At 36.0% G+C, this 27,700-nt stretch overlaps 1 protein-coding gene and 1 long non-coding RNA gene across 5 annotated transcripts in view; one reads left to right on the plus strand and one right to left on the minus strand.

Moving 5' to 3' along the window:
- The window catches only part of arhgap42b (Rho GTPase activating protein 42b), a 224,023-nt gene that overhangs the window by 62,207 nt on the left and 134,116 nt on the right, over positions 1-27,700 (minus strand). The gene's annotated exons all lie outside the window — the stretch shown is intronic.
- On the plus strand, positions 4,572-8,516 carry LOC147839813 (uncharacterized). Its single transcript, XR_015515240.1, has 3 exons — positions 4,572-5,334; positions 5,811-6,493; positions 7,758-8,516. It is a non-coding gene; the product is annotated as an uncharacterized LOC147839813 (long non-coding RNA).

Here is a 27,700-nt window from a genome sequence, read left to right on the forward strand (position 1 = left end):
AGAAAAAAATTCTAAACAAAGTCAGTATTTAGTGTGACCTCTCTTTACACAGTTTTATGGAAACTGTCCTGAAGTTTTCTGTGTCCGACCTGTTTTAGCACTTCTTAGAGATCTTCCTTTGATTTAGGCTCTCATATCTTTTGGTTTCTCTAAGATGATCGGATATAGACTCTTTAATATGCAGATCTGGACTATGTGGAGGCTATTTCATGACTGTCTGGTTCGTCAGCTTTTTTTTCTCCGAATATGATTTCACAGCATTAGCACTATTTGGGCTGTCCATCATGCTAAAATATAAAACCATTACCCATTAAGTACTTTCTAGAAGGAATGGCATGTCAGATGATCACATATAGACTCTATAATTTACAGTTCTGGACTCTGTGGAGGCCATTTCATGACTGGCTGTTTCGTCAGCTGTTTTTTTTTTCCTCCACATCTGATTTGACTACATTAGCACTGTGTTTGTGACCACTATCACGCTAAAATATAAAACCATTAGCGATTAAGTACTTTCTAGAAGAAATAACCTGATGGATTAACTTATTATTATTTTTTTTCTTGTATTTATGTTCGATTCAGGCAATTTTGCCGTAGGTCTGGTAAAAAATGAAGCTCAAACCAGGACACACTCACTCTTAAACTCTCTCCAACTTCTTAATAACTAGACCAAAAAATTCCAAATCTAACCGAGTTGTATTCTAATATAGAGAATGAGAAATAATTATTTATGGCCATTATGCCAGGTCTGGACTCTTTTGAGGCCATTTCATGACTGTCTGTTTCGTCAGCTGTTATTTTTTTCTCTCCAAATATGATTTTACTGTATTAGCACTGTGTTTGGGATCATCATCATGCTGAAATATGAAATCATTCCCCATTAAGTACTTTCTAGTAGGAATGATGTGTCAGATGATTCACATATAGACTCTAATATGCAGCTCTGGACTCTGTGAAGGCCATTTCTTGTCTGTTTCGTCAGCTGTTTTTTTTTTTTTTCTCCAAATATGATTTTACTGTATTAGCACTGTGTTTTGGATCAACATCACACTGGAATATAAAACCATTGCACATTAAGTACTTTCTAGAAGGAATGGTGTGTCAGATGATCGCATATAAACTCTATAATATACAAGTCTGGACTCTGTGGAGGCCATTTCTTGTCTGTTTCGTCAGCTGTTTTTTTTTTCTCCAAATATGATTTCACTGCATTAGCACTGCGTTTGGGATCACTATCATGTTGAAATATAAAACCATTACCCATTAAGTACTTTTTAAAACGAATGGCCTGATGGATTAAAACTTATTTGATTTTTTTTTAGGATTTATGATAGATTCAGGTAATTTTGCTAATAGCACTGGTAAAAATGCTCAAACCAGGACACATTCATTTTTAACCTCCCTCTACAACTTTTTAACAACTAGACCAAACAATTCCAACTCTAACCCTGCATCTTCTAGTTATAATCTAATAGAGAATGAGATTAATTATGGCCATTATGCTATCACTAAAATAAAAAGTGGCCTAAAACTTTTGCTGTTTGCTGTATATGCAAGCAGCAGTACTGCATTTACTTTATTTGGTGAAGAAAAGATACAGAAAAACGAGCCGCATACTAAATAAAATAGCACAGTAATATGCTATTTCGAAAACAGTCATAATTTGTAGCTATACAGTAATTAAGTGAAAGGAAACGGCCAGTGAAACTCAAGCCTATGTGTGTATTTTCATTCCCATGGCCTCTCCATTAACCCCTGACTCTGTATAACTACTGCTACTGATGTGACGTAGCTAAACAGTGCGCTTGGGCAATTTAGCCTCCAACACAACCTCAGTGACAAAATAATAACAGTCCTGCATCCCCCATGCTGCCAAGTTCCAGACAATAATCAATAAATAATTTTATGAGTCCATCTTTAGACGTTTCCTCTACTGTGTCCAGAAATAAAGCAACATCTTTTTTGAGGAAACTGTCTATATCTGAAAAACTCCTATGGGGTGTTATTTAAATAATTGAATGGGCAAATAAATGAATAAGTATGTTAGATAGTGTGTTGACACAGGCAATAAATTCCCCCGAGTTGGTTTGCTTTAAATGAGAGGATGATAGAGAATTACAATATGCTTAATTTTTTTTTTTGCTATCTCAGTACTGCTGACAATATTTTGAAGAAAACACACATGATTTGTCCTGCTACACACTCAGAAATACAGGTACGCATGCTGTCACTGGGGTGGTACCTTTTTAAAAGGTACACAATTGTATCTGAAGGGTCCATATTGGTACCTTGAAAGTATATAATAGTACCTACAAATTTTAAGAGGAACACTTTTGTACTTTTTAGGTACTAATATGTACCCTTGAGGTATTAATATGGAACTTTTAGGTACACATGTGTACCTTTTAAAAAGGTACCACCCCAGTGACAGCTCGCATACCTTTATTTCTAAGAGTGTACTACACAAATACATATTCAGAGACAATAGAAAAGAAATAAGAAAATGTTTTGGGAATGCTACTTTCTTAAATAATTTGGATGATTTAGATTAACACTCAGTAACAGCCAAAGGGCTACAACAAACAGAACAACAACAATTTACTCATAACCAAACCATACGTGTCAACCCTTTTCCCAGGATTCTCCTGTATTTTACAGTTCTATCCCGCTATGATCCCGTAAAGGTATTTTCCCGTTTTTCTCCCGTATTTTCAGTCTTTCTCTGAAGGGTGGCAAGAAACATTAAAGAGCCGAGCCTCCTTATAGGCAACCCATACCGCCGAACCACCAGGGGCAGTCTCTCGCTCTTATATGTGAGTCTGCTCTGTGCTTTCACTTTAAACACTTTGAAATAAATATAAAAACGGCGCGATTCCCCTTCCATTTCATTACAGGTGCTGTCACCCCTCCTATACAATCCTCAAAACAGTCATATAATGGTGCGTGACTGTCAGCTGACATGCTCCATAATGATAAATAGACGCTGTTTCCCAAACGGATTCTGGACTCGTGATTTAAAGCGGAGTGAAAGTCTGGATTTTGGTTGCATGTTTAAACAGACATAAACACATAATTAATAATAATAACATCTAAAGATGTCGATCTTGGTGGGTTTTTTTTTCAAACACAACTAATTTCATCTTAAATGAGCATAAAAAAATCAGCAAAGCAGTCGAATGTTTTCATTATAATGTTAGATGTGGGCATTCTTAAAGTGACAACTGTTATTCAATGTAATCAAACTAAAAAAATCTAAATAAATAAGAGATTCATTCATTCACGGTTGCCCTTTAATAAGAATGTGTAAGTTATACAGTAAAGAAACGGCTAATGAGATTTGATAGCTTGATTCTATTTCATTATAACATCTATTCATTTTAATAAGCTGAACTGTTTGGTAATTTGCTGCTAATGTATACTATTTATTTTTTTTTTTGTAAATAATAATAATAAAACATATTACTGACCATTAAACTGTTTATTTACAATGAATCAGCTCCAAATGAACATATTCAGTAATTTGGGCATTTTTTTTAAAGGAGGAGGGGTCCCTAATTATGGTGGGCATATCCCTTATTTTCATATCCCAATGTTGACAGGTACTGTATGAACCAAACCCACACAAAATCCCAACAGAATTGAAGAATAGACAAATAAATGAAAAGTTAGATAGTGTGTTGACAGGTAATACATTTCCTCTTTGGCTGGTTTGCTTTATATAAGAGCATGATAGAGAATTACAATATGCTAGATTTTTTTTTATTTTTGCTAGCTCAATACAGCAAAAACCTGATGGTATTTAGAAGGAAACACACATGATTTGTTCTGCTGCTACACAGGCAATACAAGAGAAATAAGAGAATATTTTGTTAATGCTACTTTCTTAAATAATTTGGGTAATTTAGATTAAACACTCTGTAAAAAGGCAAAATGTTCCAAAAAAATAGAACAAAAATTAAAAAATTTCAAATATGTACTCATAACCAGACCCCCACAAAATCTCAACAAAATTTGTGCTTGTTTGTTTTGATTAGAATTTCTAATCCCATAAGAATTCCTGCTATAAAAAGACTGTAGCTCCACAAAAAAGTCCTCAAATTACTTCAGAGCTTGTTTATGAGTAAGTCTATGCAGTATTTGTACAAATATATTACACTGGAAGTCTCTAAAATTGGTTTAAATTTCGATAAATGTGTTAAACTAAACCTAGAAATACATAATTATTAGTTTGTACAAAAAATAAATGCAACTTTTATAACTGAATAAATTATTATACACATGCCCGGATTAAGAACTCAGGGGCCCCTGGGCACATTATCTTGTAAGGCCCCCTACCTGGCCACCCCTATAGTTGAATTTAAAAAATAAGAATAATATATTAATTTTTAAATAAAATGAATCTATAATTTGTTGCCCACATATTTAAATAAATGATATATAGTACATATGCATTTATAGTTTACAAAGATTTAAAATATTTTTCAAAGCATTAAATAAAAATACTAATAAAACTATATATATATATATATATATATATATATATATATATATATATATATTTTTTTTTTTTTAAGGGTATTTTAATGTATTGCTTTTACAAACTTATAAAGTATATTATTGCCATGACATATAACGCACAATGCTTCTCCAATCCAGTTCTATGAATCTGAGTCTTTCATAATACAAACACTGATTTACTGTCTCTCTCCTCCTCTCCCTGTATTTTCTCTACTCTTCTTGTGACGAAGACTTGATTATAAACCTAAAAGTATCCGAAATCAGACACTATACCTCTTCTCTCCCGTCTCTCTCCTCTTCTGGGCCTTTCTCTCTCTCTCTCCCTCTCTCTCTCCTTTTCTGTCTCTCACACGGTGAATCCAGTCCGCGCTGCCGTTAGCCTCCTCCGTCTGGTTAATGCTAGCTTCTCATCATTTAAAGTTACCATAACGTCTTCTTCTGTACCCTCATTCTCCTGATCACGGGTCTGTTTAAAGATGGTGTATGGAAAATGCCTCAATAAAGATGCCTCCTCTCCTCTTTCTCTCGCGTTTGCTAAATCCACTTGTTCACTCATTTTTGATCTATGACAGATATAACGTTACACTAAAGTCCGCTCAGTTTAGTGTGGGTTATTACAAAACTGACGTTTCCGCGCTTGACCAATTACAGCATTCTGTTTAGTTAAAGAAAGAAAGGCAATTTAAATATAATAATAATATTAATATGTGATCACGACTTTTTTTGCTCAGGAAATACAGTTGTCTGAGGAATATAGTTTTTGAAGAGAGGGAGGCGCGGCAGGCGCCTATAATAAGGCTAAACATTATTACACTTGTGACTTTATATCACATTTGCATTATTTTTAAAAAATGTTTTTCATGTTAAAAATAAATATATTTCCAATCTGATATGTAATGGGGAGAAAAAAAAAAGTAGCACGAGTTCAGCTGATGGTGGATTCGAACCGAGTTTGATTAATCGCGTCAAAAGATGAAGCTGTGCGCTTTACAAGGTGCGCCGCTGCTGCTGGATTATTTCACAGCTCTTTACTCATCTTGTCTCTATCAATCAGGCATCGACAGGCATAAACCCTGAATAGCTTAGTCCAACTAGATGCGCTATTTGCAATTAGCCTAAAAAGACACTCCGAAATTGTCTTTTTTTTCTCCCCCTCACAGGGGCCCCTAGTGCGCACGGGCCCCTGGGCCTGTGCCCATAAGGCCCATTGGTTAATCCGGCCCTGATTATCCATTAATTTGGTTTTTGGCACTGTCTCCTCACAGTAAGAAGGTCACTGGTTAGATTCCCAGCTGGCAATTGGCGTTTCTGTATGGAGTTTGCATGGTCTCCCTATGTTCGTGTGGGTTTCCCCAGGGTGCTCTGGTTTACCCCCCAGTCCAAAGACATGTGCTGTAGGTGAATTGGATTAACTGAATTGGCCATTGTGAATCAATGTGTGTATAAATGCATGAATGCAAGAGTGTATGGGTGTTTCCAGTTCTGCCCCTGGAATCGCAGCTGCAGTGTAAAACATAAGCCTTAATAGTTGGGGGTTCGTTCCGCTGTGGCAACCCCTGATAAATAAGGTACTAAGCCGAAGGAAAATGAATGAATGAATAACATCATTATACAGACAGATGATGGATTGATGGACGGATAAATTAGGAGCATTTGTGTGCTTGACCTACCAGACAGTCCAGAGAATGAGTGGGAAATAAATTCTACAAACAAGCAGTCCCTGTAGGGGCAAAGTAACAAACCACATTGACCCGTAGATCCCACACCACAGAGTGAGGATAAACGCAGGACCTCAAGGGCCATTACAAACACACAACAGCCACCACACCAGGAAATGCCTTGAAAGTCCAGCACACACACACCGAAAGAGTTATTCATTGGATTTTCTAAACTTTTTAAGGTAGGTGAATGCAAACAATTTATACAGGCTGAATTTAAACAAACAAATTAAGTTAAACATTACTAAATTAAATTTGTTTGTTTTAACTTAGCCCATATAAATTGTTTGCAAACACTTACCTTAAAGGGTCATGAAACACCAAAACACATTTTTTGAGCTGTTGACAGTCATATATGTGTCCCACACAGCTAAAAAACACTATTAGGACACCTATATTTCACTAAAAAGTGTAAATTGGTTGTTTTTGCGTTATTTCAAGCAAATTCGTACTTCTGGTATCGTGTATTCGCGTAGCGTGTATTCCAGTGTGCAGACTGGGCGTCTGTGCCAGAGTGAGTCTTATTACGTCTTACAGTGTGTTGCATTAATGCATGAGTAAGGCTTGGTTCAAACCAATCAGCGCGCTCTATTGTGCAACTTCATTAATATTCATTACTGTCAGAGTGTAGATGGCAGAGACGCCACGTTGTGTTGGCAAAACAAGCCTGAAGTGTTGCTTTTATAGTTTGCTACCGTTAAGTTTCGTTTTCATTTTCTCTCTGTGAGAGCTCAGAGTCACGTGTGGATTACAGTGTACGCGACGCGCGACAACAATAACTTACGTGTCCAAGGAGGATTATTGTTTACCTGAGAGCTGTTCTCATCTGCAAACGCTGAGATCCAGATTCGCTTTAGTTTCCTCTTAATAAAGACGCGTCTCTAGTTGCTGGTGATTGTCCTGTCTCTACAGATTTGGTAAGTGAGCGACCAGTGCTCTTTGTTTATTCAGTTCGTATTTTATTCGTATCAAACAAACTATTGCAACGAGTGTAAACAAGTTAGCACTAACAGTTACAACCAAACTATAACCTCGTGTTGGATTTTGTGACCGGAATAACACACGCGGCTTTCTGACGCTACCTGCCGTGTGCATCTAAGTTTCCGGGAAATGCTGAGTTTTTTTTTCTCTCATTCGCCGTGCGGTATCAAACATTGCATGAAAAATACACGCTTAGAGCAGATCCTCGATTCAAATATCGCGTTTGTCGGGAGGGACATGAATGAATTCCCTGAATGAAACGAGCCAAACTGCTGTTAAAGTCCACCATTTAATAATCTGGCAAATTATTCGACTACAGATGTCCATGTAAACACAGTCACATTGTCCGCTGTGGTTGTGTGTTTTGACTCTGAAATTCAGCGCACCCAAATAGACACTCCCATACCAAGCCGCTTTTCTTCCTCCGACACTCCCCCTAAACAGAGCTGAACACACCCACTTTTCTGACTTTTTCCAAAGTAGAGGTGTGAAAACACACTGCTGAAACGAGGGGGTTTCATGGCCCTTTAAAAAATGTAGTAAATCCAATCAATTATTTTTTTCAGTGCAGCTACTCCATTTACAAAAGCCGAGTTATGGAGAAAGTGTGCAAGAAATTAGTTTCATGTACGATGTTGGAAATTAACACTATATTGATTTTTGTAGACGCAAAATAGACAAAAAGTAACAAAAGAAAAGATCAACTAAATTTAACGCCTCAATACCACAGGTTAAACTCAAATTACAATTGGGAAGGACTTTAAATTAGCAATAAAATAAACAAGCAAAATAGTCTTTTACAAACAATGACAACAAAAAACGAAAACCTATAATGCTGTATTCACACCAGATGTGGTACGTGCAGATATATTGCGCTATTTGCATGAACATTTTGAGTTACTCGCTTCATTTGCGCATTAAATCCACTTCGTTCGAGCATCAAACTTCCTGAGCAATAGACGCGGACTAGGTGCACTTCTTTTTTTCTTGTCAACAATAAAGGCAGTGAGGTGAGCCTCATTTTTGGAACATAAAAGTGTGTTCGGTGAGATCGGCCCCTTAGTCTAGAATTTATTAAATTCAGTTGTAATTATTAAAAATAAAGTTTTTTTGCTAGAGTAAAATGTAAATAAATTACAGTAAAAGTACTGTAAAAATTATTATACTGTAAAATGAAAATCTGGTAAAGGGCTTTTTACTATTAAAAGAAGTTGCTGTAAGACTATTATTAGAGTTGGGTATCGTTTGTGTTTTTTTGATACCGGTAGTAAATCAATACTTTTAAAATGGTACCGGTGCAAAATTTAATTGAAAAAAACAAACAAAAAACATATACATTTATACATATACACACAAACGCACACGCACACACACACACACACATATATATATATATATATATATATATATATATATATATATATATATATATATATGTGTGTGTGTGTGTGTGTGTGTTTATATATATAACTATATTAGTATATATATATATATATATATATATATATATATATATATATATATATATATATATATATATATATATATATATATATATATATATATATATAAATAATTAGTTATATAATATATATATATATAATATATATATATATATATATATATATATATATATATATATATATATATATATATATAATTAGAATAGAACAATATAAATATATATTTATAATAAGTTTAAAGTAAACATCAATTCATATTTTATATATTTGAATTGCATTTGTATATTTCTTTTGATCATTTGTTTGTTGGCACGAATGCAAGATTTGCATTATGCAATAAACATTACATTAGCTTACTACTAACCTGTGGAAAGGCTGTCATCAAACTCAAGGAACACATTTTATCTGGGTTTGGGGCTTGTGACTACTTTTATATGGACATCAGTGATCTTATGATTTGCCGATTTGCCATGATCTGAATAAGATAATAATATGATTCAGGTGTTCACATGAGTTGCTTTTTGAATTATATATTCATGATTCCCGGTTACATGTTATAGCACATAGATCAGTAACCTCATTGCGTCACCAGTCTATAAATGTTTCCTCCACAGTTTGTGTCTGTGGTCCTTTAGGATAATGAAAAATCACTGTTTATGTGGTAGACTCTTGATCAGAGTATTGTCTTAATCATATTAAGATCAGAGTATTGGTGTAAATGTAAACATATGCTGCGTCCAAAACCCCCGACTACTCAGTAGGTACTGCATTTGAATTTAAACGTACTACTCGGCCGTTAGAAAAGTACGTTCTATACAGTATAAACATGAAAAGTATGAATGGAATTCAACCGTACTACATCCGCCATTTTGTCATGGTCACGTGACATACCTGCGTCAATTGCGTCGCTTTACTCCCATTCATGAATTAGCTCGCGGGGCATTATGGGATAGCACAGCGTGCATGGGATGCGCACTCTAGAATCTTGCCGGAAGTAGTAAGTCATCCGGGTACTTTTCGCATACTGATTTTCGAATTCGATGAATTCGGACATACTACTCGGCTCGCATACTAGTATGGAAGTATGCGGTTTCGGACGCAGCCATACTCTCTGAAAGTACGAGATGATGTCACAAGCTGTTAAAGACAGTCCATTCCTCATCTTTAAGTTGATTCCATAAGCCCTCACATATCAATAGTTTGACGTGTTTCCCCCTCACACGCAACTTTTGTAAAACATCTGCTGCATGTTGGTGTGTCAAAATCCTTGCTTGTAAAATATAGCCATACTCCAGAATGCTTAGTTTAAGCAAATTAGATGAACGTGATTATGCATGTTGATGAAGTGAGTCGCTTACTGCATGCGCCGTACTGCGCGCTTTGCCTTCTATAAGCTACAATAACAAATGGCTGACATTTCTAACATCCATACCCCTCAAAGCTGTTTAGAATTAAACATTTAGAGATGGTGTGACACAATGCGTACTTATGTGTGCCCTCGATACACCCCTTGATCCTTTTGAAGGGCGTCACACAGCGGATGCGCCGCTCAGAGCTGCGGCATGACGCACACATGACAGTTTATAGCAGGGTTCATCAAACTTGTTCCTGGAGGGACAGTGTCCTGCAGATTTTAGCTCCAACCCTAATCAAACACACCTGAACCAGCTAATCAGAGTCTTACTAGGTATACTTGAAACACCCAGGCAGGTGTGTTGAGGCAAGTTGGAGCTAAACACTGAAGGGTCACCGGCCCTCCAGGACCAGGATTGGTGACGCCTGGTTTATAGTATCACACACCAGACGTGCGCATTCGCATAGTATTTAAAATGAAACTATTCAGATAGTGCTTTGTGGTGCAGCAGAAATATGAACAGTCATGAGTCGTGGCTGGGTGCCGCGGACAGCCGCTTACTTGCGAATTCTAAAATGCATGGCGCAGCGCGTCGCCAAGTGGTGCTTCAGGTGTGCAACCTGTGTTACGTTCTTGTTGCAGCACCAGTGGCACCGAAATGAGGCACCGAAAATCATATGTTGATACCGGTTCCAAAGGGATATAGTATATATATATATATATATATATATATATAGTTTTATATATATATATATATATATATATAGTTTTATATATATATATATATATATATATATATATATATATATATATATATATATATATATATAGTTTTATATATATATATATATATATATATATATATATATATATATAGTTTTATATATATATATATATATATATATATATATATATATATATATATATATATATATATATATATATATATATATATATATATATATATATATATATATATATATATATATATATATATATATATATATATATATGGCACCGGGTTTTGGTACCCGACCCTAACTATTATACTATAAAATTTTATTGTGGTACGGCCCTGCTACTGTTAAACACATTTACTGATAAGTTACTGTAAATGAGCAGTTGCAGTAAATTGCTGGCAATTAAAAAATATTTAAATATATTTAATATTTATATTTAATATTTAAAAATGCTTTTATTCTAGCCTTAATAAATCAAATAATATTTTCTCCAGAAGAAAAAAATTTATAGGAAATACTGTGAAAAATTCTTTGCTATGTTAAACATCATTTGAGAAATATTAAAAAATAAAATAAAATAACAAATCCCACAGGAGTAGGCAATCCGCTGTACTTGTCTGCTGCAAATATACTGCACACATTTAAAACAACATCGGAGTCCATGATGGGAAATTGAAATATGCATTCTACCTGTTTGCATTGTGTGTACTATTGTGAAAGCATCCAGGGGTTAACACTAGCTCACAAGATCCACTTTCCTACCGAGCTTCGCTTGAAACATAATCAAATGTATCTGCTTGTAATTTGCTAGTAATCTAGAAGACCTTGATTAGCTTATTCAGTTGTGTTTGATCAGTGCTGGAATCAGTCTCTGGAGAAAAGAGGATTTGGGGATTCATGGGGGTATCAAACATGTCCCATCGCCACTGCACATTTTGCATTTCTCCTTCAAAATATGCACCTGATTCCTTATTTCATCAGTAGAGACAACTAGACCTGAAATGAGTGTGTCTGATAAAAGATGCACACCAAATGTGCAGTTGTAATGCCATCAGTTCTATTAACTTTTCCAACTGGGACTTGAACCAGAGTTTCCAACATGAGAGTCGGATGTACTAACAAGGATGCTGAACACTGCAGCCAGGAGAGTTAGATTTACTTAGCCAGCTCCAACTAACTGCCAATAGCATGCGGCTTGATGCCAGATTTACTCACACTACTGCAAAACGTTCCTTGTTCAGACTGGGGTTTTTACTGCATTTCAGAAAAACAATCTCTGTCCACACTACAGAACAATCTAAAATGCAGGATATTGTATGTAACCATTCACACTCAGTGTAATGGTCAAATGAGAAAGACTTGATGAATCCAGAAGCCAGAACGGGATTTTTAATTTACATTAGTCATCATCTGAAGTGCATCAAAAATGTTTTTCAAAACTGTCCCAAGACTAGAATGGATGTTCTTGAATAGTTTTAGGACAACTTTGGTGAAAGGTTTGGAGATACTTCAAATGTTGGCTACTGAATACTGAAACAGAACACCAGCATTTCCTAACTAAAAATGGGATCTTTAGAATTTACAAAACAGTTCAGGATTTTGGAGTAGTGTGGACACCAGGCATAACCGTAGCAAAACCTACCAGCCTGATCTCATGAGGAAACGTAACTATTTTACATTTTGTCAGTTTAGCGGCTAATTCATATAAATTGGTAGGAGTTCAGTCGTATGAAAATAAAATGTACGATTTTAAAAAGGAGATGTGGCACCCAGGCCCACAGCTATACCCAACTGTCATTGGGAAATATGCAGATCGTACTATATTGTAGAGGTGAGAATTCATACACATGAGCCACTCATTTAAAAAGTTACAAATTCAGATATTGTGTTAAACCTACAGGTTTTAAAAAGAAAATGTGCTACTGTAAATGACTCCTCAGTCTCCACAAACTCCCATCCATGTTTTTGCACAAATGTAACCATTCTGATTGTACTTACCTCAAATTGACTTGGATTTGAAAAAGTGTTTCTCAAGGGAAGAGGACACACTAACAAGGATGCTCAAGACTGCAGCCCCTAACATGTCTTTTAAAGACAGGGCAGTTAAATCTACTCAAAAAGCTCCAGCTAGCCTTTGTTACACTTAATGGGGACGAGAAGCGTCCTGAATAGTTTTAGAACAACTTTGGTGAAAAGTTTTGATCCCTTTCAAATGTTAACTACTGAATACTGAAACTGAACACTGGTATTTCTAAACTAAAATCGGGTCTTCAGCATTTTCAAATAGTCTGTTTTCCCGGTTTGAAGATTCTGGAGTAGTGTGGTTGCCAGGCTTAACCGTAACAAATCCGACAGGTTTTAAAATGAAAATGCACTAGTGTAAATGGCACCTCAGCCTCCTAAAACTCCCATTCGGGTTCTTGCACAAATTTAACCATTCTGATTCAACTCACTGACATTTGAACAAGTGTTTCTCATGGGAAGAGGACACACTAACAAGGATGCTGAAGACTGTAGCCTCTAACATGCCCTTTGAAGTAAGGGCAGTTAAATCTACTCAAATAGCGCCAACTAGCTAGCTTTTGCTATACTTATTGGGGATGAGAAGCGCCGAGAATAGTTTCAGGAGAACTTTGGTGAAAAGTTTTGATCCACTTCAAATGTTGACTACTGAATACTGAAACTGAACACCAGCATTTCTAAAGTAAAATTGGGTCTTCAGCAATTTCAAACTAGACTGTTTCTCTGATTTGAAGATTCTGGAGTAAAGTGGTCACCAGGCTTAATCGTAACAAAACTTACAGGTTTTAAAATGAAAATGCACTAGTGTAAATGGCACCACAGCCTCCTAAAACTCCCATTCAGGGTTTTGCACAAATATAATCATTCTGATTCTACTCACCTCAGTCCAACTGAAATTTAAACAAGTGTTTCCAATGGGTAGAGGACACACTAACAAGAATGCTAAAGACTGTAGCCTCTAACATGCTTTTTGAAGCCAGGGGAGTTAAATTCACTCAAATAGCTCCAACTAGCTAGCCTTTGTTACACTTAATGGGGACGAGAAGTGTCGTGAATAGTTTCAGTACAACTTTGGTGAAAAGTTTTGATCCTTTTCAAATGTTGACTACTGAAAACTGAAAGTGAACACCAGCATTTCTAAACTAAAATGGGGTCTTCAGCATTTTCAAAATAGCCTGTTTTTCTGATTTGAAGATTCTGGAGTAGTGTGGTTGCCAGGCTTAACTGTAACAAAACCGACAGGTTTTAAAATGAAAATGCACTAGTGTAAATGGCACCTCAGCCTCCTAAAACTCCTATTCGGGTTTTTGCACAAATTTAACCATTCTGATTCAACTCACTGACATTTGAACAAGTGTTTCTCATGGGAAGAGGACACACTTAAAAGAATGCTAAAGACTGTAGCATCTAACATGCTTTTTGAAGCCAGGGGAGTTAAATTCACTGAAATAGCTCCAACTAGCTAGCCTTTGTTACACTTAATGGGGACGAGAAGCGTCGTGAATAGTTTCAGGACAACTTTGGTGAAAAGTTTTGATCCTTTTCAAATGTTGACTACTAAAAACTGAAAGTGAACACCAGCATTTCTAAATTAAAATGGGGTCTTCAGCATTTTCAAAAAGTCTGTTTTTCCGATTTGAAGATTCTGGAGTAGTGTGGCTTAACCGTATCAAAACCGACAGGTTTTAAAATGAAAACACACTAGTGTAAATGGCACCTCAGCCTCCTAAAACTCCCATCCAGGTTTTTTGCACAAATATAATCATTCTGATTCAACTCACTGACATTTGAACAAGTGTTTCTCATGGGAAGAGGATACACTAGCAAGGATGCTGAAGACTGCAGCCTCTAACATGTTTTTTGAAGTCAGGGGAGTTAAAACTAGCTAGCCTATGTTACACTTAAGGGGGACGAGAAGTCTTTAAAAGTCTTAAACACTTTTGAATTTTTTAAAAACCCTTTTAAGTTCAATATTATTAGCCCTTTAGGCCATATTTTTATTCGACTGCCTACAGAACAAACCACTGTTATACAATTACTTAGTCCTGGTCCTAGTTGACCCAATTAACCTAGTTAAGTCTTTAAATTGTACTTTTAGCTGAATACTAGTATCTTGAAAAATATCTAGCGACATATTATTTACTGTTATCATGGCAAAGATAAAAGAAATCAGTAATTAAAAATTAGCTGCTAACAATATTAAGCTTAGAAATGTGTTGAAAAAACCTCTCCGCTAAACAGAAATTAGGGAACAAATATACAGGAAGGCTAATAATTCTGACTTCAAATGTAAGCACCCCTCACCTCAATTTAAGCAAAAATCAAACCAGCATTTCTGGAATGGGACATACACTATCAAAGACCACAGCCTCAAGGCATCCGGGACTTGTTTGAAAACCCCTGCCTAAACTACCCAGTGTACAAGTGGAATTTTATAAATAATGCATTCAAAATGTGTGGAAATGTGTTGTTTATACAGGAACAGAATCGATACAGAGTTATCCATACGGAACTGACACATGCTACCCAGTGTGATCCTGCTCTGTTGTCTCAGCGGGTTCTCTGCTGACCATCGGGACTTTGTTTCAGACTTTCAACAATTTATTGGCGTCCTCTATTGAGATAACCTCACGTGACCTCTGCTCACAAGAGCTGTCTGAACTGCAGCCAGGTTAAAGACCGCTGTGCCGTGAAGGAGGCGCTGCATGACAGACAGACTTCAGATCCCCCGCAGAGTGACAAAAAAGCCAGACAGATAAACATATGTGCACAAACACACACACAAACATGTTACTGAGGGGAGACTGTTGCTTTATACTGGCCAATAGGGGACCAGGTTTTCTGCTCATTTTAAAGAAGCCCATAGTCAGGGATGCGGGTTAGGGAAAGGAGCGAGAACTCAAGTGCATGAAAATTATGGGTTTTTTTAATAAAAAATAAAACAAACTAAGGCTGCATTTACACTGCAGATCTTAATGGTCAATTCAGATTTTTTGACTGTATCCGATTATTTTTTAAAGACCAGCTTACATTAACTTTTAAAAGTGACTCGTTTCCAATTAACTGCATTTAAACTGCACACGACAAAGACGCAATGACCAGGAAAATAAAACGGGCGCTGACAGACAGCTGATAATAAAAGAGCACCCTTTTCTTCGCTCCTGTATTTAATCTGTTCGCAGGGTTTCATTTTTTAAAATGTTTTTTGACAAGTTGTTTTACTATAGTTTATGTCAGAAAAATTCTAATTTGGCCATCTACTTTTAATCTAGGCCTTTGATAGGAAATATGAGTGCTCAACCCCAAGAAAACTCAAGCCGAGCACAACATACTAGACAAGACAGGACTAGTGTCCGGACTCTGCCACCAAAACAGGATTTAACAAGACCGAAGTGGCAAAATCCTGACCCTTTTTCATAAAAACACTGCTTTTTTTCTTTTTAAAAACATATGTCAAGTGGGGACTTAAAGTTCTGAGTGACTTCCAAGAGGGGACCTTCATAGACCGCAGTGACACTGAGTGTGAAACACAAAAAGTCTGTGTTCCTGCAGTCTCATAACCTGACTTTATTTACATGCTAAACTACTAACACACACACACACACTTGATTTCATATGTTGTGATGACATTCCTTGCGTTTCCATTATTTTTATACTGTACAAACTGTTTGTTCAGTAGGAGATACTGTGTGAATCTTTTCTTTATTTAATAAATTACTTGCACCACATGACAATTCCGACACGCAATGAATGCGCGGTGGCGTTTAAAGGTGTGGGACCTGGAGCACAGCCACTAATGACGATTCTGGAGGTAATTAGTAATATAATCACACTAATACTGAAATGGTTAAGGTGTTTTAGAATGACCAAAACAACATTTCAAATGTTTTAAGGTGTGGTCAGCCTGCTGATTTGTCCATTTTTTTTTATCACCACATGATCTCTTATAACAAAATCACATGACTTTATATATTGCACATGCTGGAATTTTTTCAGTTAAAGTGTCTCTATGGTAATTTATGGAAATTTTTCTTTTCAAATAAAAAGTTGATCCAACTCAATCAAAATGTATGCTCATTTTGGCGCTTCCATCAACCAATTTTTTATACACATATCCAAAATGTGCATAAAATTAGGTGGATGACAACATAGCTCATGCAGCCAGCAGCTAGCTCTCTGCAACACTCACATGTTCATCCACTAAAGCTGTGCCTGGTAAGCACCTGGATGGGAAACCACATGGGAAAGCTAGGTTGCTGCTGAAAGTGGTGTGGTAGTGAGACCAGCAGGGGTTCCTAACGCCCCAGTATATTGAAGGGGACTCTATACTGCTCAGTGAGTGTCGTCTTTCAGATGAGACGTTAAACAGAAATTCTCACTCTCTAAAAATTCTTGTCCTTCGAAAAATTGTAGGGGAGAATCCTGGCATCCGGGCCAAATTTGGCCACTGTCCATCATGGCCTTCTTACCATCACCATATCATAATTGGCTTCATCACTCTGTCTCCTCTCCACCAATCAGCTGGTGTGTGGTGTGGCGCAATATGGCTGCCGTCATATCATCCATGTGGATGCTGCACACTGGTGGTGGATGAGAATTTCACCACCAAAAATGTGTAAAGCACTTTAAGTGTCCAGAAAAGGAATATATATATATATATATATATATATATATATATATATATAAATGTAAGGATTTACTATAATTATTATTATTATTATTATTATTTTATTGTTATTATTATTATTATTTATTATTATTGTTATTATTATGTCATACTCATGTCATTATACACTACTTCCAAACACGCAACTAATAGACTATAAGAAAAAAAGTTGTAATGATTTTCACACTTTATAGATGGTATTCTTTCCCCCCAACCGTAAACCCAGCCCTCACAGTAAACAATCTGTTTTTAAACATTTCCAAAAAGTATCATTCATTGTGAATTATGAGCCATTTTCCTCATATGGACCAAAAAAATAAATAAATAAAATGTCACTACAAGGTCAAAATTTACTATACTTGTGCAGACATTTGGTCCTCACAATGTAACTAATACTAGGAACACACACACACACACACGCACACACACCAAGAATCCTGGAGCCATGTGAAGCCACCTGGCCAGACGAGCTGATGGCACCAATTTTGAGCGATCACTGCCTCAGATGCTGACAGCTCCAAGGGGAAACAAACCAACACCCCCAAGGGTGCACTGCACAGACAGTCTGGGCTCAGACTCTGTATTCAGCCTTGCCTATAGGAGACCTTAGCCAGTGTTCCAATTTTCCAGACTTGGTGCCAAGTCTAAACAACCGTGATGGATTGTATCACCACTGTTTATAACGCTCTGATAGAAGTCCAGTGAATAGATATGATTGGATCAACTAAGCACCAGAAGAGAGAGGAGAGATAAGATTGGAAAAGGACAATATTACACACAGTGAGAGAGACGAGCATACAAGTTGATACAGGCGAAAGGCAAAGATGAGAAAACAGTAGCGATGAGAAGATGAGACAGGATGAGAATAAGAAAGTAATGTAGTAAAGGAGTTGAGAGAACGATAGAAGAGACAAAATAAGTCGGAAAGGAGACAAGATGAGATGATAAAGTATTAACACAAAAATAAGATAACGAAAGAGAAGAAACAATCTAACAATGAGAAATAAGAGGATAAAATAGAGGAGATAAAGAGGAAAAATAGAAGAGATAGGATGAGAAAGGACATAGTGGGGCTATAGGAAAGAAGGGAAAAACAATATAAGAGGGAGAACAAGGGTACGTGACTATGAAAAAAGAAAATAACAAAACTTCATCCAGAGAACCAGATGCAACTAGAAAAAATTACGATGAGATGAGAGGCCAAAGGAGAGAAGAAGAAGAAGAAGAAGAAGAAGTAGAGAGGAAACAAGGGAAAATGCTAATAGATCATATAGGATGAGAGAACACCAGAGAAAATACAAACTAAAACAAGATAAGATGTTGAAAGATGAGACAGAGTTAAGAAAAGGAAACAAAAAAGACGAGGACAAGAACTTATAAAATCAGAGAAGATGCAATAAAAGAGATAAACAAATATGAGATGAGAAGAGAAAAAGAGTTGACAGAATAATGAAAAGATGACAGGACAAATATACAGAGAAAAGAAATGAAGCGAGACAGTACAAAATACAATGGAAGAAGACAACAAAAGGGCAAAAAATAAGCCAGGAAAAGGGGGAAAATGTAAAGAAGGAGGAGTAGAACATAGGAGACAATGCAAAAAGGTTAATGAAGATAATGCGACAAGAAGAGAAGACAAGTGGAGAGGAGGGATGGAATGGGAGAGGAGATTAGAGACAAAAGGAGCGGGGAGTAGAGGAGAAAGGATGAGGCAAGTTGAAGAGAAAATAACAGAAAAGATGTAATGAAAAGAGAAGAAAGGAAAGACAAGAAAAGAATATGAGACAAGATGAGAGGAGACAAGGGAAGGGACAGGAGAGGAGAAATGAGACAAGAGGAGATGAGATGAGGGAAGAAGGGGAAAACTAGATGAAATGAGAGGAGAAAAGGCAAAAGGAGAAGAGACAAGAAAAGGAAAACAAAACAAGATAAGATGAGTTGAAGGGAAGGACAGGAGAGGACAAATGAGACAGCAGGAGAGGAGAAGAGAGAAGATTAAAAGGGGGAAGCTAGATGAGAGGTGAAGAGATGAGAGGAGAAGGGAAAAGTTAGCTGAGATGAGGACAGGAGATGAAACAACAGCAGAAAGGAAAAAACCTAGATGAGATGAGAGGATATAAGACAAGAAGAGAAGAGGAGGGGAAAAAACTAGATGAGATGAGAGGAGATGAGACAAGAGGAGAGGAGAAGGAGAAAAATAGATGAGACGAGAGCAAGGAAGATGAGACAAGAGGAGAAAGGAAAAATCTAGATGAGAGGAGAGGAGATGAGGCAAGAGGAGAAGGGGAAAATAGATGAGATGAGGTGACAAGAAAAGGGAAAAAACTAGATGAAATGAGAGGAGAAGAGAAGTGAGGAAAAGAGAGAAAAAATAGACAAGATAAGAGGAGAGATGAGAAGAGACAAGAGGTGAGAGAAGAAAAGACACCAGATGAGATGATTCAAGACTAGATGAGAACACAAGAGGAGAAGAGATGAAAAAAGATTAAAAAGACAAGAAAAGAAAGATAAAAGATGACAACAGAACAGAACAAAAGAGAAGAGAAGAAAGATGAAAAGAGGAGAGGAGAGAATAGATGAGATCAGAGGAGAAGAGATCAGATGAGAAGAGACTACAGGAGAGAGACTAGAAAAGACAAGACACAAGAGACAAGGAAAGAAGAGATGAGAGAAGAGAGAATAGTAAGAAAAAAGAGAAAAGATGAGAACACGCGAAGAAGGATGAGAAGAGAAAAGAGAGGAGACGAGATGACGAGAGAAGAGATGAGAGGTGAGACAAGACTCAAGAGACGAGGAAAAACAGAAGATCTGAGATGAGATGAGGAAACAAGAGAAGAAAGGAGAGAAGAGAAAAAAATTAAAAAGAGACAAGCTAAGAAGCAAACAACAGAAGAGAAGAGAAGAGAAGAGAAGAGAAGAGAAGAGATGAATGGGGTTGGAGGCTGTTGTCTGAGTCTTGTTCTGTTCTCTAGAGAGCAGATGATCATAATGAGCAGTGACATCTTCAGCATCTTCCCACAACACTTCAATTACTCTCATTAAGGGCTAATCAGTCCTCTGTTACCTGATAAGAGCAGGTGGGAGGTTACACGTGCCTGAGCAGTCGCTTGGAAACATCTGAAGCTCCACTGATGCAGTGCCGTCCACTTGAAAGAAGCAGCTCTTTTTCGGCCAAACTGTCACATGGCTAATTGGACACAGCTCCAGTCAACATAACTAAGCAACAGCACCTGAACTTGATGAGGTATTTTGATGACACCATGTTCTCACCTTCATGCCGTGCTACTGCTACTACATAACCCCCCCCCCCCCCCCAAAAAAAAAAAAAACAGCTGCGTAAAAAAAATATAGTTTGTTTTAAGCATATTCTCAGCATCATCAATCACGTCAGCTGCAGTAGTGTACCAGTACTGAAAAGTGAACAATAAACATTGTGTTTTTAACAAAGAAACCCATTTTTCCACTAGCTAGAGTCTTTTATCAGGATACAAGTTCCCGCCGGTCTAATTTTCCTGAAAAATGATAACCAGCCACATTTTAAATAATTCTAACACCCATTCAAAGTCAAAGTGTGCTCATATTAGTTAAGTTTCAGGGACATTGTGTGTGCAAAGAGGTCATAAGCCATGCTTTATAACCCCAGAGGGAATGTGAACCATTCATTCATTCATTTTCATTCGGCTTAGTCTTTATTCATCAGGGGTGGCCACAGCAAAATGAACCACCAACTTATCTAGCATATGTTTTACACTGCGAATGTCATTCCAGCTGCAACCCAGTACTGGAAAACATCTTTATTTCTATAACGCTTTTACAATGTAGATTGTGTCAAAGCAGCTTAACATAGAAGATTCTAGTAAATTGAAACTGTGTCAGTCTAGTTTACAGAGTTTAAGTTCAGTTTAGTTCAGTTCAGTGTGGTTTAGTTCAGTTCAGTGTGGTTGGAAACCCACGTGAACACGGGGGGAACATGCAAATGTCATTTAAATGCAAACTGACCCAGCCTTCTTGCTGTGAGGCAACAGTGCCAACCACTTAGCCACCGTGCCGCTCTTAACATGAATCAAATCTTTTCAAAGTTTGCAAAAAAAGACAAATCAACGCGAATTAGGAGTGTTTTCATTAAATTGGTAGAGCAGCTAACTGTAGTATTGGTAATCTAATAACCAACAGTAAATAAAGCAAGCAGGGAGACAGCTGATTAGTCAAATTATACAGATTATTCAGCAATTGTGTTTTCCAAATGTTTCATTGTCCAAACAAAACTTTACGTGAATTAAGGGATTAATCACAAATTTTTCATGCGATTCTTCAAAATGTCGATTTGTTATTTTACATAAAATATATTGACATTTTACAAAGAAATGTGCAGATTTAGAAAAAAACAATAAAGGGGCAACAGTTCTAATTCGTCTAAACTAGTTTTGTTAATAAAATTGTAAAAAAAAAAACATATTGTGAATCATATCACATTGTGACTTCAGTGAATCATTACATAACTAAATTTCATTACATTGTTGGGAAAAGTGAAATTGATTCAAATTGAGATATGTCTGTCTGTCTGTCTGTCTGTCTGTCTGTCTGTCTGTCTGTCTGTCTATCTATCTATCTACAGGGCTGGAAATCGCGACCGTATTGGTCGCATATGCGCCTAAAACTTTATCTATGCAACCTCAAAACACATGGCAAAATTGTTGCCGTGTGACCGGTTTTAACTGCAAAATTTTCACCGCACACGCAGATTTAGGAGACATTCACACAAAATGCATCTTAGCACCTGAGACGCCAAACGCTCAGGAATAGTTTACAAGTTTTCATGTCAACTTGTTTCAATAAACAAAGCCCACAATGCTCTTCTGATAGGCACATTGCTCTAGAACTGAATGCGAACGGATTGGTTAATATCAGCTGTCAATCACTCAGTCTATGCCTTTATTCAGATGACAGGGAGAGCTACAACCGTGAAAATGTAAAGCACTAAAGATGAGAGAATGAAAACAACACTGACAGACTTAGTTTTAGAAACCACCTAAAGTTACAAATAATGGCACATCTGATTAGTGATCATGAGGTGAATGTTAGTCCACCGTTTACACTTTTCGAAGAGTGGATAAAAGACATCCGGTGGGTTAAAGTCTGCTATAAAAATGGCTAAAGCATTTACCATAAAGCCGGTTTGACGGAGTTAGCAGGTAACAGCGTTCGTCAATTGTGAATGGCTCCTCAGTTGTTACACTGCTGTGGTCTTTTTTGACCAACAGCCATTGGACTGGACTTATTGTTTTTGTGCGTGAACCGAACCATGAGCCACGTACCATGAGCCTCGTATCTAATGTCATAGAAAGCCCAAAATATGTCCCGGGAGCTATGTTTTTGAAGTTTTTGTGAATGCACCAAAGGCAGCTGTGTAGCCTTTTTAGATATCAAATTTCTCTCACGAGTGCCATTCTCTCCTGCTGTTCTCATGTAAATCCTTCAGAGGCCACTGATTGACCAATCTACAGGTTCTGGAACCGTTCTTTGCTGGACTTGAACCTCATCTTCGTAGTCAACTCCTCTCTGCACCTCAAGTCTGCCGATGAACGCAGCGAGCTACTGGGAAAACTGGTAACAGCGGAAAAGTCATCTACATGAAGGCAAGCGGTCAGCTGGTACCATGAAAAGAAACAAGCCATCGACGGCATCATACCGCCCGTAGCATTCGTTTTAAAGACAAAATGCAGTCAAATGTAATTTTGTTTTAATTAAAAGAATAATAATAACAAATAATAATAATAATGAGAACAATATTATTATTATTATTATTATTAATAATAATAATAATAATAATAAAAAATGAATAATAAAAATAATCATAAATAATCAAAATATTTATTACTACTACTACTACTACTAATATTAAATAAATAATTAAAAATAATAAATACTTAAATAAAAAAATTATAAAATAATTATTATTAATAATTATTATTAATTATAAGTATAATAATAATAATAATAATAATAATAATAATAATAATAATAATATTAATAATAATACAACAATAAAATATAATACTACTACTACTACTAATAATAATAGCATAAACAACAACAATAACTACAATATTATTATTTTTATAATGAATACTAATAATAATAATAATAATAATAATAATAATAATAAAACCAAATAATTGGTTAATCTCCTGAAATGTGTTGCAAAAATCACATACTGCATCTTGAAAAAAGCAATATCTGCGATCAATATAACGAAGCTACAAGACAGCATATAATAATGCATCATGATTGGTTCAAAGACCTTTAGCACAACAGTAACCAAGCTGTCATTTCTGATTATCGGGCATTATCATGCAAACACCAAAACCTCTGCAATCACCGGGCTGAATACTAACCAGCTACACTTCTCATTTCAAAGAAGGGTCGGACAGACAACTGCTCTTCCCGCAACGTTTGATCTGCCTAAGACATAAAAGCTATTATTTCCTGTCAAGCACATGAAAGGTCAACTTCCCACCTCTCATTCTGAAACTATTTCTGGAGGCAAGAAGATTCCACAGCTCTTAATCTGATGAAGGTTTGCAGTAATCCTTGAAACTGTCCACCTCCCGTGGAGAAGTGTTATTCTGAAATATACTGTACTCTACATCACACAGGTCTGTGTCCAGGTCATCTGAAAACCTGTCTATTCATCATGACTTTAAAAAGATACCATATAGAGCTCTGGTACCAGCTCATACACCAGAAAGACATTTCTATATATCTTGTCCAGTCTCGAAGATCATTACTTCTCTCCAAAGTTGCCTACCCAGCATTGTAAAGAGTGAGGGATACAGTGTGTTTCAAACAGTAAGCAGTATTGCACGTATTTCTTCTGGATTATGAAATCCCGGAATACACCGTGAAAAGCTCAGCAAGTCTTGTTTGATTGAAATTTTGTTTTACAAAAGTTGAAGTTATGGTTTAAAGTTGAAGTTATATGACTTATTTAATTGTTTTAGTGAGCAAAAAATAATGACTATCATAGTTTACTATATACTCTGACTATGAATCGCAGAAGACACTCATTAAAGTGTAGTTTACTGCTCTAAAAGTAGACTGTGCCAAACAATATTCTCAGGTATATTCAAAACAAGAATGATGTGAGGAGTCCAGCATCACAGTGCATAAACAAAATGATAATAAAGAATAACAATAATAAATAAATAAAAAGATAAATAATAATAATAATAATAATAATAATAATAAATAATAATAAATAATAAAATATTTAATAATAATAATAGTACGAATAATAACAATAATAATAAAACAATAACAATCATAAATACTACTAATTACAATAATAATATTAATAATAATATTAATAATAATAAATAAATAATAAAAATAATAAATAAACAAAAAATAAAATATAATAATAATAATAATAATAAATAATAAAAATAATAATAAAACAACAAAATAATAAATATTAATAAATATAATAATAATAAAAATTAATAATAATAATAATAATAATAATAAAACAATAATAAATACTAATAACAACAACAACAATAATAATAATAATAAAACAATTAAATAGAATACTACTACGAGTACTACTACAAATAAAAACAACAATGACTACAATATTATAATTTTTATTATGAATATTATTACCAATAATAATAAAACAACAACAATAATAAATAATAATAACTACTATGATAATAATATTAATAATAATAATAATAATAATAATTATTATTATTATTAATAATAATAAAAAACAAAAATAATAAATAATAATAAATACAACAACAGCAACAGCAGCAACAACAACAATAATTGTAATTAAAAAATTTAATACTTTGTAAGACTTTGTACATTTAACTCAATAGTTTAAATTATACAAATTAAAAATACAAGCTTATAAAATAAACACATTTTTAATTGATATTTTATTAAAGTTTATAGATAGGGAATGAGTCAAGAATCCTGACTTAAGATGAGTCTAGAGACATCAGTTTACCAGAGTTTAATGACAGCACAGTAGCGCTATTATTTTATCGCCTACTATTTTTGTCATTTTTCTTTAACTCATAAGAAAAAAAAATAAAAATTTAATACACAGCAGAAAATTTGTTGCATCATAAATAAAAATAAATAAATAAATAAAGCATGCCTCTATAATATAGTAGCTGCACACTCACATACACACACAAACTATGAATGGTGTGATACTTAGCCATAACTACCAGTCATTTATCCTTCACAATGTACTTCTTTCCGTAACTGCATGTTTGCACAATGTTCTGAATTTTGTGGTTACATTGAATGTCATCAGATATGTGTCGGTTTAGGGAAGTGTGTCGAGACTGAAGATGCAGGTTTCTGTGTAAGCAAGGTCTAGTCTGTGGAACTCTTAGCAGTTAAGGACATAAACAAAACCTCAGCTCTTTCTCTGACCAGAACATGTATTTTGGGGTTAGACTGACCTGCTGGATAGAAACGCAAGGTCTCAGAGATACATACAAACAACTAAAGACATGCTCAACAGTCACTTTTGTTCACCTTGTAAGATTACATCCTAACTGAAAAAGAACTTCACAGGCTTCTGTTTTGAAGTGCTCTTGATAGCCGCTCACATGTAACAAGTCTCAGTCCCAAGAGGCCTAAACCTTTTCTCAGCTTTCAGTTCTGTGTTACTTTCATAAAGCCTTGTTCCCTCGACATCAATGTAAAGCATCATGCAATGGATTTTTGATGTAAACTCTATTGTGCAGGCATCCAAGCACTGTTTACCTGACTTTAGCATGCGGCTAAGCTAACGTGTCACTTCTGTGTGTTTTTCTGCAGCTATTTTTACTCTTAAGTAAAATAAACATTGAATCTGTCCACCATCTTGGATTTAACGTTACAATAGATTTTTTTTTCAAAACAAACACCAACACGCAATTTTAGATACGCACCCTGCTGAAAAATCCAGCCTAAACCAGCTTAGAATGGCTGGCTGGTTTTAGCTGGTCGACCAGCCTGGTTTTAGAGGGGTTTTGGCCACTTCCAGGCTGGTTTTCAGCCATTTCCAGTCTAGACTTAGCTGGTCAGGCTGGGATATTACCAGCTAAAACCAGCTTGACCAGCCTAGCCAAGCTGGGAGTCCAGCCAAAACCAGCTATATCAAGCTTAAACCAGGCTGGTCGAGCTGGTTTTAGCTGGATTTGGCTGGTCATTCTCTAAAGTGTTACCAAAACATTTTAATTTATGCAAATGTTAGATGACATGACTGAAGTAACATAAAAAATATTCAAAACCACAAGCGCACATACTGTATAATTTACTCCGTGTGACATGTCAATCTGAAGAAATTAAGACGAGGTGTGACCACAACCTCAAAAAACATTTCCGCTAGTTCAAACAAATATCCGTCGCAGACATTCCCACCTAATCAACACACTCTCTCTCAACTAATTTTATGTGTTAGCAAGCAAAAGATGCCTTGTTGAATTTCACCATAAGCCTCCTCGCTATATATAGGGTCTATTTAGGAGATATACGTCGCTTGTGATCTTCTGTCTGCCAATCTGTCTACCTAACCACTTAGTCAATCTCATAACAGCATGTTTCATTAGCAAAGTCGCGGTCAGGGCAGATGTTCATCCACCCCCTGCCTTCTGCCACCTGCTCCAGCCTCCATCGGTCCAGAGGCGGATTCACGCGTGCCTCGTATCTCCAGCCGTCCCAGCGGTGGAAATCCACAGCCCCACATCTATCATTACTCCAGATTTCTCTGTGGGTCATGATGGCCTGACTGCTGCAGGGCAAATGTGGTCTTTTAAAAGTTCGTAAGGTGATTTTTAAAGAGGTTGTGTGATTCTTGGATGTTATATGTTTGAGAATGTCTATAAAAGTAGCAAAGTTACAAAGCTCATGATCGCCTACAAATAAGAATTCATACTATCTACCTTACGGTTCTTTAAACATTACAGTTCAATCTCAAACCAAGCTTGGACGTTTGGTGAAGACAGCAATGAGAATCATAGGGTAAAGCGAATGGTGATCCTTACAATCCTTCTATATGCAATTACAAGGTTTCTGCAGGTTTCACCAAGTCAAATTTAAGACTTTTTAAAGACCACTATGAATTACATTTCTGACTTTTTCAGGGCAAAATCCTAAGGATTTTATGTAATGGCCAGTGGAATATTTTTTATTTGCCCCATCAAAATCAAAATTCGTTTGATATCAGAGGT

Source organism: Danio rerio, chromosome 18 (genome assembly GCF_052040795.2).
Source record: "Danio rerio strain M-AB ecotype USA chromosome 18, GRCz13ab, whole genome shotgun sequence".
NCBI classification, from domain to species: Eukaryota; Metazoa; Chordata; class Actinopteri; order Cypriniformes; family Danionidae; genus Danio; species Danio rerio.